The sequence below is a fragment of the Sinocyclocheilus anshuiensis genome, unplaced genomic scaffold (assembly GCF_001515605.1).
Source record: "Sinocyclocheilus anshuiensis isolate Anshui unplaced genomic scaffold, SAMN03320099.WGS_v1.1 scaffold3783, whole genome shotgun sequence".
In the NCBI taxonomy this organism is placed as follows: Eukaryota; Metazoa; Chordata; class Actinopteri; order Cypriniformes; family Cyprinidae; genus Sinocyclocheilus; species Sinocyclocheilus anshuiensis.
The window spans coordinates 81,187-101,399 of NW_015555178.1; the positions used below are offsets into that span (position 1 = coordinate 81,187).

The 20,213-nt window shown below is 34.6% G+C and overlaps 1 pseudogene; it reads left to right on the plus strand.

Moving 5' to 3' along the window:
- Window positions 1-2,940: 2,940 nt before the first annotated feature.
- LOC107671576 (maltase-glucoamylase, intestinal-like) overlaps window positions 2,941-20,213 on the plus strand; it is a 41,907-nt pseudogene continuing 24,634 nt past the window's right edge.

Genomic DNA, 20,213 nt, shown 5'->3' on the forward strand with positions numbered 1-20,213 from the left:
TGAACATATATAGAAGATGCACAGTGTCATTCACACAAACACTAAACACCATCATGGTAACACACATGAAACTGAAATAATGCAATAAACATTCATTTAACAACATTAGGTGTAACACACAACCCTAATATACAAAACTGATAAGACAAAACTAAGAAGAAACAGTTATTTCAAGAAAAAAACATCAAACTTGAAATGTAACGCAGGGAATTCTGGGAATGTCAATTTACGGTTATTCACTGTAAATTATACGGTCTTTTTCACTTCCAAAAATGGTATAATACTGTAAAATTAATGTCCAATACATGTAATGTCCAATACAGTTTTTCACCGTATATAGTAGGGGAATTTACCGTTAACCATTTAACAGGTTTTTACTGTAGCATTTTTAGAGTCTTTTACCGTTAAATTCACGGTAATTTTTTACAGTGTAGGAATGACCTTTCTCATGTTTAACCAAGATATTAGACAACATATATTACCTTACTAATTATATATCACACACTTTTTTATATACTGTATACTTTTTTATAAAAAAAAATATATATACTACTTTTATACATAAAAGTGTGGACCGAGGGCAAACATACTGTCTCGTGTGGGACTGCAGCTCTTAAGGAGCAGTTTATTAATGACAAAAACAGCAGCCGGCTCATCAAGGACAGCGAGAAATGTAAGTCTTTGATGTTGCACTAAAGTATAAAGAATATGTCCATCCTGATTGTTATCAAGGACACCCAGCAGTGAGAAAACCAAAAGCAGAGCCAGAGTGCAGAGGCACTGGTGAACGGCTCGCACGGGGACGAGAGCTCAAGCACGCACAGACTGCCTTATTATGACAGCTGTCACTCTCAATTTCAATTTACCACCCTGATGTTGGTCAAGTGGTTTTTATTTAAAGGGAGCAAATTGAGCCTGGGACAGCTGGTTTGGGTGAGGCGAGTCTGTATGCTCTCAGATGACCTTGTTTTAGGGGTGCCAGGGTGCTGATGGAGAACAGGTTACAAAACGAACAAACAGATTTCTGGAAAACATCATATGTAGCATGTTTTTAGGAGAAATGTGGTGGTGTTTGATATACGATTTTGATCAATGATTACAGAATAACTTCTGTCTGATTATGTAATATGTACGTTTGAAGAATTCTGGCCTTTGTTTATGTTGTATGGCAATAAGCCAGTGTTTGATTACTAGTGATTGTACAACAGTTAAGGGTTAAGTAATGTGTTAAAAGACATTACTGTTAAATAAATCACATGTAGTTGCCAATGGCTGGTCTGATGTCTGGTCACAAATGCATTATAGTTTTTGATATATATTAAGAAATTCATTATTTAATTTAGCAAGGATGCACTTGATCAAAAGTGATACTAAAGATTTACATTGTTACAAAAAAATATATATTGTTAAAGAAATTCTGTTATTTTGACCTATCGATTCATAAAGTAATCCAGAAAAAAATATGAAGCAGCACAACTGTTTTCAACATTGATAATAATAAGAAATGTTTCTTAAGCAGCAACTCAGTATTGGAATGTTTCTGAAGGATCATGTGACACTGAAGACTGGAATAATGGCTGATTAAAATTAAGCTTTGCATCATCATATCCTTCGAACTATTCCCTCACCATCACATCCTCTGAACCCTACCCCAGTACTCTCTGTGACCAAATAAACCTATTTTATATATACTAACCTGTTGCGTCAGACCTCTTCTGTTACAATTACGTCTTTAATTGATTTTTCTGTACATTTCTGCCATAGGTACATTAACTGACAGTCACCACTGATAAGCTACTACTAAATATTGTAGAAACTTAATTTGCTGTAAAGTTGCTTTGCAATGATTTATATTGTGAAAAGCGCTATACAAATAAACTTGAATTGAATTACATTCTAGTACTGTTTCAGAATATTACTGTTTTTTGGGGGTTTTTTTTATCAAGTAAATGCAGCTTTGGTGAGCATAAGAGTTGAACATTTAAACATTTAAAAATCTCATTGACCACAAACTTTATTGTATTGGTTTGGAATTGCTTAAATACAAATATACCAAAGTATATCAAAATGGTAATTTGCTATATTTGTCAATTTGTCCCCAACTTCAGATTCCGGATCAGATCCAGACATCATTCCAGAATGCCCCAACTTTCCAGAGGGAGAGAGAGTGGACTTTTTCCTCAGATGGTAGCGCTTCCCAGGTAAACTGCAGTGGATATGGCCCACATTCCATACAAACTCCCAGCATGCTTTGCTAAATCTTCATATGTGTCCTTACAGAAAAAATTTTTGGAAAGGGGTTGCTGTTGGAGCCGCTTGAGTGAGACTAACGTCCCCTGTTGCTTCTTCTCCAAAAACCACGGCTACAGTGTGGTCAGCGAAAGCAAGCTGATGATGCCTTAATAAAACATTATGATACGTATCATTGGCTTTTAAATACGTCTTTGTATTACCTCTTTTGTCATGAGCCAGTTATTTAGAGATTATTTTAAAGTTGGGAGTGGTGTTTCGCCACGAGATATCACCATTGTACCCTAGAGCGAGGTTATATCAGGGGAACGGTCTGTTTTCATGATGCTATTATATGGCGAAATTGTATGAAACAAACTCTACTGACCTTGGTTTTGTAATGACGAAAAAATGATACTTGAAATGAACTGTTTTCAAAGAAATATTTCAAGGCTTCTTGTTAGCTGCTTTTAATAAGGGTTGGGGACTGCAATAAACTCTTTATGCAACTCGTAAATGTTTGTGCGATGAACATAAATGATATAATCATTTGGATTGTCGAGGAGAAGTTTGCTCTTACCTTTCTAAGCAATCAGACTTACTAAATCTCATAGACATTAAATGAGAGACATCAAATCTGCTTTCCATTGAACTTCGAAAAGTTTGCAATTGACCATGTAGCAAGTAGAGCAAGCATTTCACAAAGACCTCATGGAAAATGTTTGCTTTGCTGCAGATATTGAGGCCAAGCTGACAAGAATGGAGGCTCCATCTCTTTTTGGAGCTGATATTAAAGAGTTGACCTTCTCCGCTGAAATGCAGACAGAAAACCATCTTCGATTTAAGATCTGTTTACAAACTGACACAAATAGCCGAAGCATCGTGCAAACCCGTCTATAATGCTGTGCAATGTTCTCTTTGTCTACCAGATCACTGATGCAAATCAAGCCAGGTTCGAGGTTCAAACATGTGCAGTGGCTTTTTCCGACACTCCCAGCGCATCCCTAAAATATAGATCAGAGCTGATCCAGAAACCCTTTGGGCTGAAAGTTTGGAGAACAACATCTCCTGAAAAACTCCTGTGAGTGGGGAACTTCTCGTCTTTTCTCTTCCTTTTCACACACAGATCATATGTTGACTCTTTGTGAGCTTGGTGCATTGCTAACAATACAGCACGAGTGTTTCTTTGACTAAATGAAGAGCAATCACAACACCAAAAAGACAGAAATTAGAGGCATGAATAGAATGAGGGAATCCGTCAAGGTCTGAAAGAAGCCTGAAGCAATGCAAACAAGCCTTTTGTAAAGCAGCCGGTCTTCGGCTTGCTGTCTACGCACTGTTGATGGAAATTGCTTTGTTTCCTTTTGTTATTGTCTGCCGTCATCTGTGTGTTTTTGTGTACTGTTGAAAAATGGCAGGAAAGTTATGAGTAAGTCCCGATTCTGAATTTGAGTTTAATTTGATCATTTTTAAGTCACAGTGACTATCAGGCCTGCTTCATGCATGTTGCATATGTCACCAAAGCAATTTATTTCAGTGACCTTTTTAAAGAAATATTAAAGAAATAAGCTTCTGTCTCAGCTACAGTTTGCATCTTTTTATAATGAAATTATTTTTAACCAACATTCTACATGCAGTTAGAGGAACTTTATTTGTAACACATTTTTAAGTTAATTGCTAAAGAAAAATGATTTGTTCCAACTAATTGAGTTGTGGCCCTGGAAATAATTAGTCTTACCTGTTTAATATCAATAGTGTAGCTAGCCTACCACATCCTAAATGTAACTTATTTAGCATGTAAATCTAAAGAACAAGTAAGATATTACTTGTCATTGGCATTAATGCAGTCATTGCTAATAGAGTCAGTGTAGTGTTTACCTTACTATTCAGCACAATAGTACCCTTCAACAACACACTCATAACAGACAATTTCATAGTTACTACAACTTAATTAAAAACAAGTTAATGTAATGATCAACAATATTATGTCAACAGAACTCAACAAAATAATGTTTGCAACTTGAAAGTTTAAATTTAAACATTTAAAATGTGACTTCAGCATTTAAAATTCAACGTTCAAACATTCAACAGGTCCTCTGATTTACTTTTTAGAGTATTTAATACAGTACGTAATGGTTACTACTTACCTATTGCTTTAACAAAGACGTATGTAAACGTTTATGACATTTAAATAAATTAATTACCATTTAAGAATGGTAATATACAAAAAAGTTTAAAAGTAATTAACAAACTGTTAAGCTTTGACCTTATGGCCATTATCAAAGGAAATGCTCAATGTAATAATACCTGATTTTCATTATAAAGCAGTTCTGTTTTACGCTGAAGCATTAACTGAATGACGGCTGTTGCAAGGCTCAAACATTGCAGATGCAAGATGTGTGAAACAGAGCTTATACGTACATCAAAGATGAAAATAATGATCCGAATTAGACGCTGATTCCACATGAAATGTTGTCCTTATTAAAACAGCTTTCAACAGCAGGATTGACCAATGAGAAGTAGATCTTATTTCCAAAGAATACAGCGATTTGCCATATTAAGTACAGAAATGGAGCATTTTTATGAAAACTGTTTTTGCTTCTGTTGTTTAAAGTCATTTCCTTTTACGTGACCATAGTCACATCTGCATGTGTGTTGCGAAACAATCAATGATCAGTTTCTTTTGTCTGATAAAAAGCCTGACTTAAAAGCCTAATAATTATGTTTTTAATCATAGGAATACATGATTCATAAAGAGGTTTCAGCATGGACTGATATATCAGAAGGAGTGGATGTGTGTAATATGCTCATTGATCTTATCTGTAGTGATGTTATTTTTAAAAATCCTAGTAGAGTTTTAGATAAGAAGATGCACATGTAACAGAATGATTCACAGCTATAAGTTTAGGTTTCGAGAATAGGAAGTTGTTTTCGTGGTTACAGAAGATGATCTTTAGATGACCCATCTATCAGTGTGTGTCATGTATTCTGGTTTTTTCATGTGGTTTGGGTGTACATTTTTAATGATTTTGGACCCCTCTGTATTTGAAGACATTGCTGAAGGCTGAATCTTTTGGTCAGTGAACATGTTCTTGACAGGTTTCATGACATTCACCCACAAACTGAACTGTGCGAAAACTTATTCTTTACACCATCTCTTCCTCTCTTGCTCTGTCAGGTTTGAAACAACCATTGGGCCGCTCTCAGCTAAACTCCCATCTCACAATATTCATGGCCTTGGAGAGCATGTCCATCAGACCTTCCGCTATGACACCAACTGGAGGACCTGGCCTATCTTCACAAGAGATGATTTTCCCAATGGAGTGAGTCATAACATTTAGATTTTCACTATGACTCTTCAGTAAAAATACAAGTTTTTAGGCAAGTTTTTGAAGAATATCCTGGCCACTCTGAAGAACTGAGGATGTCAAGATTCAAAAAGGATGCAAAAGCATCATAAATGTAGTTCATAAAACTCATACACCAAATTCCAAATCTTGAAAAGACATTTGACTGACATTAAAATCATTATTCTCTGAGAACTGATGCTAATGGATCCTTGAGTCAATGAGTGGATCATTGAGTCAAGCACTGGATCAGTTTGATTCACGAACGAAAAATTTAGAACAACATTACTACTTTTCTGAGGAGGTCTAGGGTCGATATAAAGATTTACAGTGAATAACTACTTAAAATTATTGAATTATGTCAGACGACTTGAAATAGTGCATGAGTCATGTAGTATGGAACATTTTATAATACTTTTATGGCGATTTTTGTTGTTGTTTTTTTGTCGTTTTAGAGCTCAACAGCCCTAATTATAGATTTTATTTTTTGTTTTTTTATTTTTTATTTATTTTATTTTATTTTATTTTATTTTATTTTATTTTATTTTATTTTATTTTATTTTATTTTATTATTTTATTCAATGCATGTTTGTGTTCCAGAGAAGAAATTCGAATAAATAATTGATGACAGCAATATCATTTTTAGTGAACTTTTCCTTTAATAGCTATTTCTAACTGATCTGACTTGTATAAATGACTTTAGTTTTTTATAACCCAATGTAATCAGTTTGACTTTGCCATATTCTATTATAAACATATCACATGTATCTCTTTTTTTTTTTTTTTTGTACTGTCTGTGAGGTCACTTTCTGTGTAGTATTATCTTTGCATTTGTATATCAAGATCATGAAACATAAATGTCCAGATAAACTAATTAAAAGGTTGAAATTACAAACCTTAATGTCTTTTCTTACCGCAGGGCACACACAACCTGTACGGCCATTGGCCAATCCTTTGGTGTTTTCCTCATGAACAGCAATGCTATGGGTAAACAGACCCTCTCTTGAGTAGTTTTATTGTGATAGCTTTTTTTTGCATTGCCGGTCACAAACATGAGCTTTGCCGTGGGCTGAAGTCATAATAATCTTTAATAACATGATTTGTGATGTCTGTGCACAGAGTGTATAGTGTGTTTTGATGTGTTTGTGGGTTTGGAATGGCTGCTTTTGTTAAAGGTTAGCAAATTAGAGCAATTTAAGTTGTTTACGTCTGTCTGTTCATGGCTGTGTGCAGTCCAGCACACAGTCCAGCCTGCTCCGGCCGTAACCTTCCGGACTATCAGTGGGGTTCTGGATTTCTACATCCTGGTTGGAGAAACACCGGAAACAGTAATGGATGAGTTCACGAAAGTGAGCATAGAAATAGATAGAAATAGAAACACCAGCGACACTTGTAGGAGAAGTTGTAAACACTTTGGAAATGTTTTTTTTTTTTCATGATAGAGATCCAGCATGATGGACAGTACTCATGCTAGGACACAGTGAAACTTGTACGTGGGAAAAAAACTAATAGGGTCTTTCCATTTCATTCTTAATTTCTCCACTTTCCAAAGATTTAAAGCAAAAATCTAATAAAGTAGTAAAAAATACATATATCAAAATGATAGCTTGAATATGAATTTTTCAGATGTTTATTCTCTCACAGATGTTATGTATATATAAATATTCTTATTGGTCAGTCATTCTATTCTGCAGTCAAATATTTTTGTATATTGACCAAAAAAAAAAACAACAAAACAAAACAAAATCTGAAAAAAAAGGTCTGAAATACTTGATTGTGGTCATTTGCGACATTCTGCATTCAAATGTTTTAGTAAAATAACCACTACATATTTTAATTACAGATTAATTTATTAATTACAAATATTTTAAATGATAAGTTATAACTATTATGAATTCAAATCATAAAATATTATATGATAATTTATTACACAACTCTCACCAAACTGCATAAGTGACTATTGTCCTATTCAAAATCATATTTAATTTAAAAGAAAAATTTCAAATCACATCAGTATTTGCTGTCAATTTCAGGTTATTATTGTTAACGAAAACTAAGCTTAAAACTAAAACCATAAAAAAGGTATTTAAATGTGAACCGAAATAGTATAAAAAAGTATAAAACAGTATAAAAAAATAGTTTTTTTTTAATTATTTCAGCTAGTTGCCAATACATAATTTCTCATTTTCTTTCTAGAAGTGAAATAACTAAAACTACAATTAAAATTAAAATTAATAACAAATATATAGACCCATGTAGAAAAAATTGTTTTAAAATATAAAAAAAAAACAAATATGTGACAAAACACCCAACAAAATAACTAAAACTTTCATTTAAATAAAAATAAAAATAGAAAACATAAAAACGTATTCAAAATATTAATAAAAACAGAAATAATGTATCAATGATACTAAAATAACACAGTTCCATTTATGCATTTATTTATTTATTAGTAAGTAGCCATAATAAGCAGATAGCCGGTCATTATTGAAAAATCAGCCCTGACAGGGTGATGAGGATCACGCCATGAACTTCTTACCAAAACTTCATCAATGCTAATTGGCATTAGCTCTTGCCGAAGGTTGAAGTAAAATCATATAGGCCCAGATGAAGCTTTCAGATTTGCCTGAGGGAGTCCTGTGATGTTGAGTGTGTTTAACACTGCTTTATGTGTCTCCAGCTGATTGGCAGGCCTTTCATCCCTCCGTACTGGTCTCTGGGCTTCCAGCTCTCTCGCTGGGACTACGGCAGCCTGGAGGAGGTGAAGGAAGTCGTGGAGAGAAATCGACAGGCCGGCCTTCCGTATGTAAGTGCCAGGAACAGAAGGAGGGTCCTCGCTTTGTTCTACAAAACTTGATTCCACCCAGTACTTCAAAGCCACAATCGAGAGCACGGAACAAAGCCTACCGATTCGTGAATAATGACTCCACATATGTGCATTTCACCTATACACGCAGTTAGAAGCGTTTAGCACCTTATGGTGAGACTCTAATTGCCGAAAGATGGACTGAAGCTCAATGTTTGATATAATTCGAACAAAGAGGGCATTAGCATGTCAGGATATTGCATCTCCGCCTGATTAGCATTAGAAAATTACTGGCAGGAGAATCTCACCATCTGCTGATGGTTGATGGAAGTCAAGCCTTCCAGAAAAATCCAAACAGACAAGAGTGAATCTACAATGTCAGCATGCAAAAGAGGCATTAGCCATCGTAAAGGCTGAAGGTGCCGATTCTAAAAGGACGAGGCTGAAATGCTACAATGAAACATGAATGTTAACAACCTGTTTACGCTCTTAAAACTAACGATTCCAAAAGTTGGTTTTCATAGCAATGCCATAGAAGAGCTATTTTTTGTTCCTCAAAGACCTTACCTTCTTAGCCTAAAGAACATTTTAAGAAACTTTTACACTTTTGTGCAATGGAATATTAAAGGTTCTTCATGGAACCATCAATGCCAATAAAGAACCTTTATTTTTAAGAGTGTAACTTCCATAATTAGACTTTAAAGTGAGACAGGATATTCAATGAGAGGAAACTTGGATTTCATGTTGATTTTACCATGACTTAAAGCTGAATCAGCATTATTTTGTGTTCCAGGATGTCCAGTACACTGATATTGACTACATGGAGAACAAAAATATCTTCACTTGTGGAGAAATTTGCAGAGCTGCCTCAGTTTGCTGACTACATGCATGATAAAGGGCAGAAATACATCGTCATACTGGTGAGCCATTGATATTGCAGTTTCATTTATGCTGAGATCCATGGTTGCCAAGTTAGTTCTGGGTTTTGGACGAGTTATGACTCATACATTTCCACCCCTTGCTGAATTTGATTTTGTGGAGTCAAACACCTCAAAACGTTTTCTTCTTGGTAGGATCCTGCCGTATCCACAGGTCAAAAGATAAACGGACCCTATGAAGCACTTGAGAGGGGACATGCAGCTAAGGCTTGGGTCACTGAACCAGATGGAGAAACACCTCTACTGGGAGAGGTAAGATCCTCCGAAGATACTCCCGATCTTGGCATTACATTGGTTAATTGTTACTAGGGTTTAGGATTGAGAACTGGTTATTTGTCTTAAAAGAAAATGCTGAACTAAATGATTTACATGCGTTTGGTTTTTAGTCATTTTTGTTGGACATCTGAATTTTTACACTGACGTAGACACTGCATACTGTATTGCATTGCATTGTCCTTGCTGGTTGAAATACACAGCGTGAAGAGGGTTTAATCTGGAACAAATGACTAATATATTTTTGATGAATTCAAATTAAAACAATCTGAAAACGTACTTACTTTTACAGTGATTTCTGAAGGATCATGTAACACTGAAGACAGGAATAGTGATGCTAAAAAGTAAGCTTTGCATCACAGGAATAAATCACATTTTAAAAATGTATTTTAATAGAAAAGTTATTTTATTAGCATTGTACCGTATAAAAACTAGAATGAAGCAGAATAAGATAAGAGACATAAGTGAATGATTGAATGAAGAACATCAAGAGTTGCCATGTGATTTGCCATGAGAGAGACCATTAATTTACCATCTGTAACCTTGAGTTAGATCATATATCAGTCACCCCTCAGGGCAATAAGGCACATATCACATGGCAATAATATCACTTGTGATTATTTAGCCGATTAGGCACAGGCAGATGTTAATTGCTTTTTTATGGTTTTATTTCAGGTCAGTGTTTGCATTGATTTTGCATTAGAGTTTAATATCACGCTTTCATGCAGCTCAGAGCCATGTGAGATCAGAAACAGAAAATAACTCAGGAGGGAATAGAAATGCCAGTGGCTTAAAAACTTAAAGACATAAATAAAAGGAAACATGTAGACAGGCTGGGTTTTTTGCAGCTCTAAATGTCATCTATGACCAATTGTGATGTTAGTGAGTGAATCTCTTATTTATTTATTTATTTAATTTTGTGTTCATGTGTTTTCATGACAATTAAGCGTTGTTCTCCCGTCTCATGTTGCAGGTCTGGCCAGGGGAAACCGTGTTTCCTGACTACACTAACCAGGCGTGCATTGATTGGTGGGTTGATGAAATTTCCCGGTTCCACAAGGAAGTCAAGCATGATGCTCTCTGGATTGTAAGTAACCCGCAGAGTTCATTACCCTTGAGCAAATATTGAACCTGATAATTTTACGTCTTGGTGGAAAGGTTGTGGAAAATGTCTGATTCCGATCTCCAACTTCCTAGTCTCCAAATCAATACTATTTATCTCACTGCATCAATATGTATTAATCATGATATTCGAACACAGCAAAGCTATAAACATCTGATCTAGAATACAATATAAACCACAAAAGCTTTGAAGTCAACCTGAAATGAAAATCGACCTTGCTTACAGTAAGTAGTAATTCATCAACCTCCTATTCAGTTTGATTATATTGAAGTTCATTTGTATAGCGCTTTCACAGTACATATTGTTTCAAAGCAGCTTTACAGAATATGTATGTTTCAGATATTACAATCAAGCACTACCATCAAAGAAGAAACACATTTTACACCATCCAATCAATTCCTGATTGATAAAATCAAGTCCAGCCCTACGATTTGTCTCGCAGAATATTCTGATTCAGAATTGCATCATTTTATGAAAGTAAAATGGTTGTGAATGCCATTTCATGTTGACTTTAAAGCCTCCCTAAAGGGTTTTGCTTTAATCTCGAGACAATTAGCCGCCTGAATTAGGGAGCGCTGAACTAATTGCTGTTTTATTTCTAAGGACATGAATGAGGTGGCCAATTTTGTGAAGGGAGGCATCAACGGCTGCACTGATAACAAACTCAACTATCCTCCATTCACCCCAAGTGAGTCTCAAATGCATCTACAGCTAGATTACAGCATTTTACATAGAAAACCGTTATAATGAAAACATTTAAAGTGGCTTAATGCATTAAGAAAGTAGCCTAATATTGAAAGGCCAAACTCAGTATACACCTTACAGTGATACTGCATAAAAAGGACAAATTCGTTGTACAGTTATATGCAATATGCACTATGTGAAGGATTTCCTTCCTCCCCTTTTCATTTCTTTTGTAGCTCAGAGTTCTACCGTTCCATCTCTCACTGTAGACAAAAGTATCCGCTTGCCGCTTGGAGCTGCTGAGTCACGTGATGGCATGACAACAAAACACACTAAGCAGGGGAGGAGCAGCAATATGAGATGTGAAAAGACAGACATGTCTACACTTTGTTAAATGTATTAAGCAATGCATTAAGTGTATAGGAAAGAAACTTAACGTAAAGTATCGATCTTATCAGGCTAGTATCGAGCCGATACCAATACCAACGTTGGTATCGATACTATCGATATTAGGATCGATCCGCCCAACCCTACTTCTTTGCTCTTTGGCGGTCTGGGGTAAAATGCACCCCAGAAAAAGCAGAGGACGATTATGTCCTTTTTTTCCCAAACACACACATTGTAAGTATTAGTTATGTCGCGATGACACGATTCACGCGATCAAATTTCCATGTTATGATTTAACCTACTGTAACGCCGCATCTGACGTTACATTGGATGCGAGTTATGCGATCATGTGACAAAAGACAATAGACCCTTTTAGGGCCGACATCACAATTACGTCACAGCGCTAGGTAGAGGCAAAACAAAGGGAAAACTGGAGGCGGCCAGTTCAAACCAGTGCAGATTCGGCTACATAAGGAGCTTAAAATATCATCTTGTTGTGATGTTGGGTGCCAGAATCGACGTAATACAGCCTCAAATTAGAAATTTTATCGCATACCTGCTGCCACTGCCACATTACATGATTTGACAGATTTTTACGTAGAAAGGGTGACAGCACACCACATTAAAATAAATGATCATTCATGTTTTCACGCTGACCAAATTCAAAAACTAAACTAAGATTAAATCATCTTTGAGAGCAAGAGGGCCCCCCTGGTGTTTCGGGGGCCCTACGCAGCTTACGTATTTTGCGTATAGGGAGGATTGGCTCTGTGAACATGAATGACTGATGCTGCTTTCAAGTCTTGCCAGAAGGATTACTACAGATTGATAGTCAAATGTTAATGTGCTCATGGCCGTGACATATAACCATGATGATTTTGGAATTATGTTTTTGAATCATTTCATAGTGGTCTGGTTGGCTGTAGAATATTGTGAATGTTGGTGTATCTCTACATATATTAAATAATTTTTATTAAATTATCTTTAACACTCTATTGCACCATGTTGCCTCTGGATAACAAACTCATTTTCTTCATTTTCCAAGCACTTGATTTAAGTTGAAAAAAAAACATGGTTAATAATGCATGGATTGTTTTTAATAAACCAATAAAAGGATCTAGTTCAGACTACATCCTTGAGGTCATTTTTTTTTTTTTTGTACTCCGGGATGCATATTTTTACTTTGAAGCACTGTGATATGAAATATGATTCACATTTCTTTATGAGTAAGCTTCATTTTTAAACACCTGAAGTCAAATAAATTATCTGTGCATTATAGGGAATTGCTTAAATGTGTTTGTTTTCAAGCAACATTGTGTGATAGTGGTATAGATATGAATGATATTGAAATTAATGCATTGAATGCAGATGCACTAGAGAATATCAGAGTTATGTAATGTTTTAATTTGTTTTTGTATTATCCATTCTTAAACACCTATACCTTCCTTTTTAGTATTTACTTCACATTTAAGTCAAAGTTAAATATTGTTGTTGATATATGTATGTATATAAATGATAATGTATAATTTTATAATCATAATTTATAATCATTTTAACAATAATAATAATTATTCTAATAACAAGATTATTATTATTATTCAGCATTTTTTATTTTCATTTCCAAAGAAAAATAAATAAATGAGGTTAAATGCAAAAAAAAAAAAAAAAAAGTAATGATTGTTTTCTTCCCTAGTGCATGCAGTAGATGATTAAGAAACATTTTAACAACAAAACAGTATAGAATTGATGTATTTGATGAATGTGGGACAGCACACGACAGGTGTGAGTCAGTCACAGCATTGGTGACTCAAGCAGCGTCACCCGTGACTCAGTGTTTCACTAACGTTTTCTCATATGGCAGGATGTTTTCCTCAAAGGGGGGTGAAGAGAGTTAAGTTGTATCATGCTTGTTCTTTTTTTCCCTCCTTCCATTTTCAGCAGGAAATCTGTTTTACTCATCTTGTAATTTCTACATCATTGATTTGTTCCACTCTCGTTCCTCTACGCCCCCTCTCTCATTCGGCTTAACTCCCACATTTAACTCCTGCCTGTGTGTCATCTCTATGCATTCCTAGGCCACCCAACGGCGTTGTGTCTTTTATTGTGGTGCCAACACTCCCGATGCATCTAAAAGTGTGTTTCTAGGGAAACATGCACTAGGGAAAAATAGATTCTACTTAATTAAATTTCCTTGCATTCAACTGACCTCATTATTAAACATGTATGCTCTTCTGAAACTCTAGGGAGATGTTTCTCAGACTGTTGTCTTTTTCATACATAAAATACTGTAGTGTCCATTTGATCTCCATTTAAGTGCCTTATTTTTTGGGTGGGAAATGGCTGAGATAATAAGGAGTGATTTTTCCCCGAATCTCATGATGTTATTCTGCAGATCGGTGTGCACATCTGTGGCTTCTTTGACAACTCGACGGAGGAGCTTTGCACATGTTGGATGCAAGTGGGCACGTTATACCCCTTAAGCCGTAACCACAAAGCACAAGGTTATGCACTACATATCGCCCTTATACTCAGAAACATTCAGTCTTAAAGTGTACAAAGCATCTTCCTCTTCAAACATCTGTGCGCAACGGCAATGCTCTGAATTACAAATGTGTCCTCTCTCTTTAAATGCTATTTTTAAATGCTTTTTATGCTATTTAAATGCTTTTTAAATGCTACACACACATCTGTGTGTATGTGCTGTACATGTGGAAGAATTGACAATAAAGCAGACTTGACTATTTGTAGAAGATTTATTTCTCTAATCATTATTGTGAGATTGGCGTGAGAGAAGCAATCAGACCTCTGGAGCGAGAGTTTGAGAGGGCAAATGAGGATGAATGGAAAATTATATTCTTGGTGAAATTAGATGAATAAGATTTGACCTTTTAGTCGGAGAGTAATCATTCCATGGCTGTCTCCGCGACCGATGGCTCTCCGCCATGATGAACATATTATCAGTATCTACACAGTAAAATCCATTTATCTCTTTGCTCTTCAGCTTTCTCTCCCTGACTGGTTTTATGTCTCTTTCTATCAGTACCAGGACCCTGCAGCATACATACGGCTTTGACTCTCTCGTGGTGAACACCTCCAGGCATTACCTGAACATCAGATACACGCTCTTTCCGTACCTTTATACTCTGTTCTACAAGGCCCATGTTAAGGGAGAGACCGTAGTGTGTCCCGTGATGCATGAGTGAGTTTGTACGCACGTGCAAAGAATCCTATAGAAAATATTACAGTTTCCATAAAAATCTGAAGCAGCACAACTGATTTTAACATAATAATGATAATTATAGTTTTTTTATATAATTATAACTATTAATTATGATAATTATAATTAATGTTTTTAAGCATCAAATCAGCATATTTGAATGATATTGGAATGATCATGTGACACTGAAGGCTGGAGTAATAATGTTTGAATTTTTCAAATGGTTTTTAAATAACAACAAAATTGTACTAGTTTCTATTTCCTTTTATCCCCCAATTATAGCTTTTTTTTGTCTTTTTTTTTTTTTTTATCATGTTTGTGTTTGTGTCATGTTGTGTGTTTTGTTTTGTTTTGTTAGATTGTTTTTGTCTTGTCTTGGCATTTTTTGTTGTTTTGTTTTGTTTTGTTTGTTTCCTTTGTTTTGTTTGTTTATTTGATGTATTGTTTTTTTTTGTCTTGTTTGGCATGTTTTGTTTTTTTGTTTTGTTTGCTTTGTTTTGTTTGTTTATTTGATTGATTGTTTTTGTCTTGTCTTGGCATTTTTTGTTGTTGTTGCTTTCTTTGTTTGCTTTGTTTTGTTTGTTTGTTTGATGCATTTTTTTTGTCTTGTTTTGGCATGTTTAGAATTCAGAAGTCAGGAACTGCTTTATAAAAATTGTTTCCCTCTCTGCAGGTTCTATTCTGCCAATGAAACCTGGGCAGTGCACAAACATGTGGCCCATGTGGATGACCTCCTCTGGGACAAATGTGAGGAAGTTGGGACTTTTTCTCACTCTTTTCATTTCCATCGCCTCCTTTTCTCTCTTTCTAATGAGATCGTTGACCTCATTATGAAGAAATTAGAACTGAATATAAATTGCGGCCATGTGAAAATGGGTGATGAATTGTTTGAAGAGTCTAATGTGGCTTCATGCATTTTATCAAGAATATGACTGAAACAGACTCTTCATGTTCAAAGAGCTTCCCATGAGATCACGGCAAAAGGCCCGTTTTGAGAAAGTTGGATGCACATACGTCAAAAGACGCCTGCGTTTGGGTTACTCAAATCTTCAGACAGCGTATGTGACGTAAACACTTTAATCAGCGGCAAAATCCATATGCATCAGCTGCATAAAAGATTATGATAATTACTGGACCATGTGGTACGAAAAAAGTTGTAAGGTGCTATAACAAGTTGCAGGGAAGAAAAAACTGCTGTTGTTTTTCATCTCGCAAGCATTAATTTAATGACACCCGACATCTAACTTGCAGATCAGTTGAACTTTGATCTTCTCAACATGGGTTTTGACTAGGGAAATCTATTCCCACCTTCAGATTTTTTTTGTCGTCTTAGCCATCTTTTTTAAGTGCTCAAATGTTCTCACTCATCTTCGTGCTCTCAATTAAAGAGTCAAGCATGTTGGCGAGCCTCAAAGAGGGAGAAGCCACTGCTGTGTGAAGGGCAGGACTACTTTCAACTCCAAAAAAAAAAACCTCAAAGTTATCTTGTTGTCTATATGGCCAGGCACAAAGAAAGACTGACAAGTCTGTGGCTTTGAGAATGACAGAACAAGCTTTATATGTTTAAGAAGATCAGGCAAGTTTTACTAATTCTAAAAATATAAGACTTATATGTGTATTTTTGTATACACTACCGTGCAAACTTTTGGGGTCGGTATGATTTAATAATAATAATATTAATAGTATGAATAATAATAATAATAATAATAATAATAATAATAATAATAATAATAATAATAATAATAATAATAATAATAATAATAATAATAATAATAATAATAATAATAATAATAATAATAATAATAATAATAATAATAATAATAATAATAATAATAATAATAATAATAATAATAATAATAATAATAATAAATGCATAAAAAGATGCATTCAAATAATCAAAAGTGACAGTAAATGTATTTATTTACAAAAGAATGATTGTTCATACAGGTATAAATATTGTTCTTTTGAACTTTCTATCCATCTATGTTTTCTGCAAAATATTAGGTAGCACAAATGTTTCAGCAACTGATAATAATAAGCAGCAAAATTTTGAGCAGCAAATGAGCATATTAGAATGCTTTCTGAAGGATCATGTGACTAAAGACTGGAGTAATGATGCTGAAAATTCAGATTTGCATCACAGGAATAAAACACATTTTATGGTATTTTCACATAGAAAACAGTTATATTAAATTGTAATAATATTTCACAATATTACTGTTTTTACTGTAGTTTTAATCTTTCTTAAGCAGCAAATCAGCATATTAGAATGATTTATGAAGGTTCATGTGACTGGAGTAATGATGCTGAAAATTCAGCTTTGAAATAAATTACATTTTAAAATATATTCAAATAGAAAAGAGTTATTTAATAACTCATATTATCGAGTTGTATATTGTATATTGAGTATACAATATTACTGTTTTAATGTACTTTTGAGCATAAGTGACTACTTTCAAAACCATCAAAATCAACCCCAAACGTTTGAACAGTAGAGTATCTGTTTACTTACTTGATTGGTTATTTTATTTTATTTTATTTTATTTTATTTTATTTTATTTTATTATTTTATTTTATTTTATTTTATTTTATTTTATTGTTTTCCCTGTTATCCCTAGGATTAAGTTAAAACGAGCACAAGAAACATCCCTGTTGTGTTCTCTCACAAGTGTTGTTTGATAATGCATTGAGTTAGTGTTTGTGCTGGAAGCATTCTGTTATGCCTTACCAATGTATGTGTTCGTTTACTTGGGTCTGGAGACGTGGAGGCGAAGTAAGTAAAAAAGATGTGACAAGTTGATGCAACTCCCTGTGTCGGTGTGATCCTTATCAAATATAACAATCCCATGTACCTTTTACTAAGTAATATTTGTATTAACCATTGATTATATTTGTTATATGTTTGTATTTACAACCACTTCAAACTTGGCTCAATCAGATTTTAGAGTCTACCTATGCTTTTTTTTTTTTTAAACACAAACTATTGTTATCTTAAGTCACTCATGGTTGAGTTTTCAGTGCACAGAGCTTTCAGCTTGATATGAATATCATATTTGAGTGCCACCATCTGAAGTGTACAGTGGGTTTTCCCTCAGGCACAGGGATGAATCATCTTTTCTTTTTGGTTCGTTTGCTGCTTCGCTTTCTGTCAACTTCTTACTCTCTGATATCTCGCTCATATTTTCTCTTTCTGAAGCTTGAAAACCCATGACAGGAAGACCAAACCTCTCAGAAAAACCACCACTGGTGATGGTCTGCCCATTAGTTTAATGAATAATGCAAATGATTAAACCATCAAAATAATGTCTATCTTTATGTTCAGCTGATTTTCCTGTGTTTATTGCTGTGTTAGGGTGTTGAATTTGTGGAGGCCTATATCCCAGACGCTATCTGGTACAGCTTTGAGACGGTAAGACCATCGTCTCGCGTGTTAATGTGAATGTACATTTTTGGGAGAATTATTCCTTTAAAATCAGCTTGAAACCATTGACTTCTTGTTCCTATTGTGAGTCTGAGGCAGTGAGTCTCTAGAGTCTGGTTAGTGCTCTAACAGCCAGATTAACTAGCACCGATCAGATCACTGATAGGATCGGTCCCTTGCGTCTGTGTGTTGCGCGTCTCAGAACGGGTCGATTACAGAAGCCGTGATTGGCAAAGCAGGGCTTGAGTGACCCTGGCAGAGCAAGAGAGAGTTTGATGGAGAGGAGCGACATGGAGGACCTGATTGGATCTGAAATTACTTATGGATAGAGCGGAGACTCGATGTCGGTCTCGTCGTCTCGGCATTGACCTAGTCACACAGTCAGAGAGAGGGGTGAGGGGTCTCGAGCTAGAGATGGGTAATGCATGCAGTGTGTGAGGTGAAAAACACACTGAAAGTAAGTCTATGTTAAGCTCAGTTTCTACTAAAATATTATAGTGACTACTTAATGTTATTACTGTAAATTAATATGGGATCTCTGTCAAACAGTGTGAGAAGCTTTCAGAATAGCTTTGTCCCTTTATGTAATTTTATTATTTTTTATAAAAATGGTGGTGAATACCAAGTTATCAACGTTTTGTTGTAGTAACTCTATAGTTTGGTAGAAACTATGACTCTGTTTCTTGATTCAAACTATTTACATTTTAATCAATACAAAAATGATTAAAGGAGTCTTGATCAAATTCTAAATTAACACATTTTTGAGACTATGATTACCATATATTTTTTTTAAATGATAAAATATCATAATTTATCTTTTTTTATATAATTTGCATTCAAATTAATTTACATTTATGCATTTTGTTGTTACTGTCATGCTCCCCCAAATAAGCTACGGGAATACACAATAATAATTACAATATTTAAAAATGATTTGCAAGATATATTCTACCGTTTAAAAGTTTGGGGTTGGTGAGATGTTTTAATGTTTTTCAAAGAAGTTTCTTCTGCTCACCAAGACTGCATTTATTTGATCGCAAAATACAGTAAAAACTAATATTGTGAAATTGTTACAATTTAAAATAACAGTTTTCTGGTTTAATATTTTAAAATGTCATTTATTCCAGTGAAGCTGAGTTTCAATGGTCAGTCTTCAGTGTAACGTGATTCTTCAGAAATCATTTTATTTGAAATATTTCTTCTTATTATTTCTTCTTATTTTTATTTTATTTTTTAAACCTGATGCATTTTGAAGGATTCTTTGATGAATAGAAAGTTCAAAAGAACAGTATTTGTTTCAAAAATAAAATCGTTTGTAACATTACAAATCATTTTGCTGTCACTTTTGATCAAATACATGCATCCTTGCTGAATAAAAGTATTTTTTTTAATCATGTTGATTTTGAAACAATAATGTATTATGCAATATATTTACAATGTGATTTTTGGTTTGTTTTATAGGGGTTAAAGATTACAGATCGCAAAGCAACAATTAACATGTACCTGCCAGAAGATACAATTGGTTTACACATGAGAGGCAGAGGCATGCTGCCCGTACAGAGACCAGATGTCACCACTACATACAGATAATGATGGGGGGAAAAAAACATATAGCCTTAAATGACTAAAAAGCTCATATTAAACTACTGCTCTGTCACTAAAGCCTATCCATGAAAATACAGCCATTAAACACATCTAATGCCCCCCAAAAAACTATCTGCTAATTTTTAGAGATTGCATTATAGTACTTTGGACAAATACTGTGGTATTATTTGAATTACCATAGTA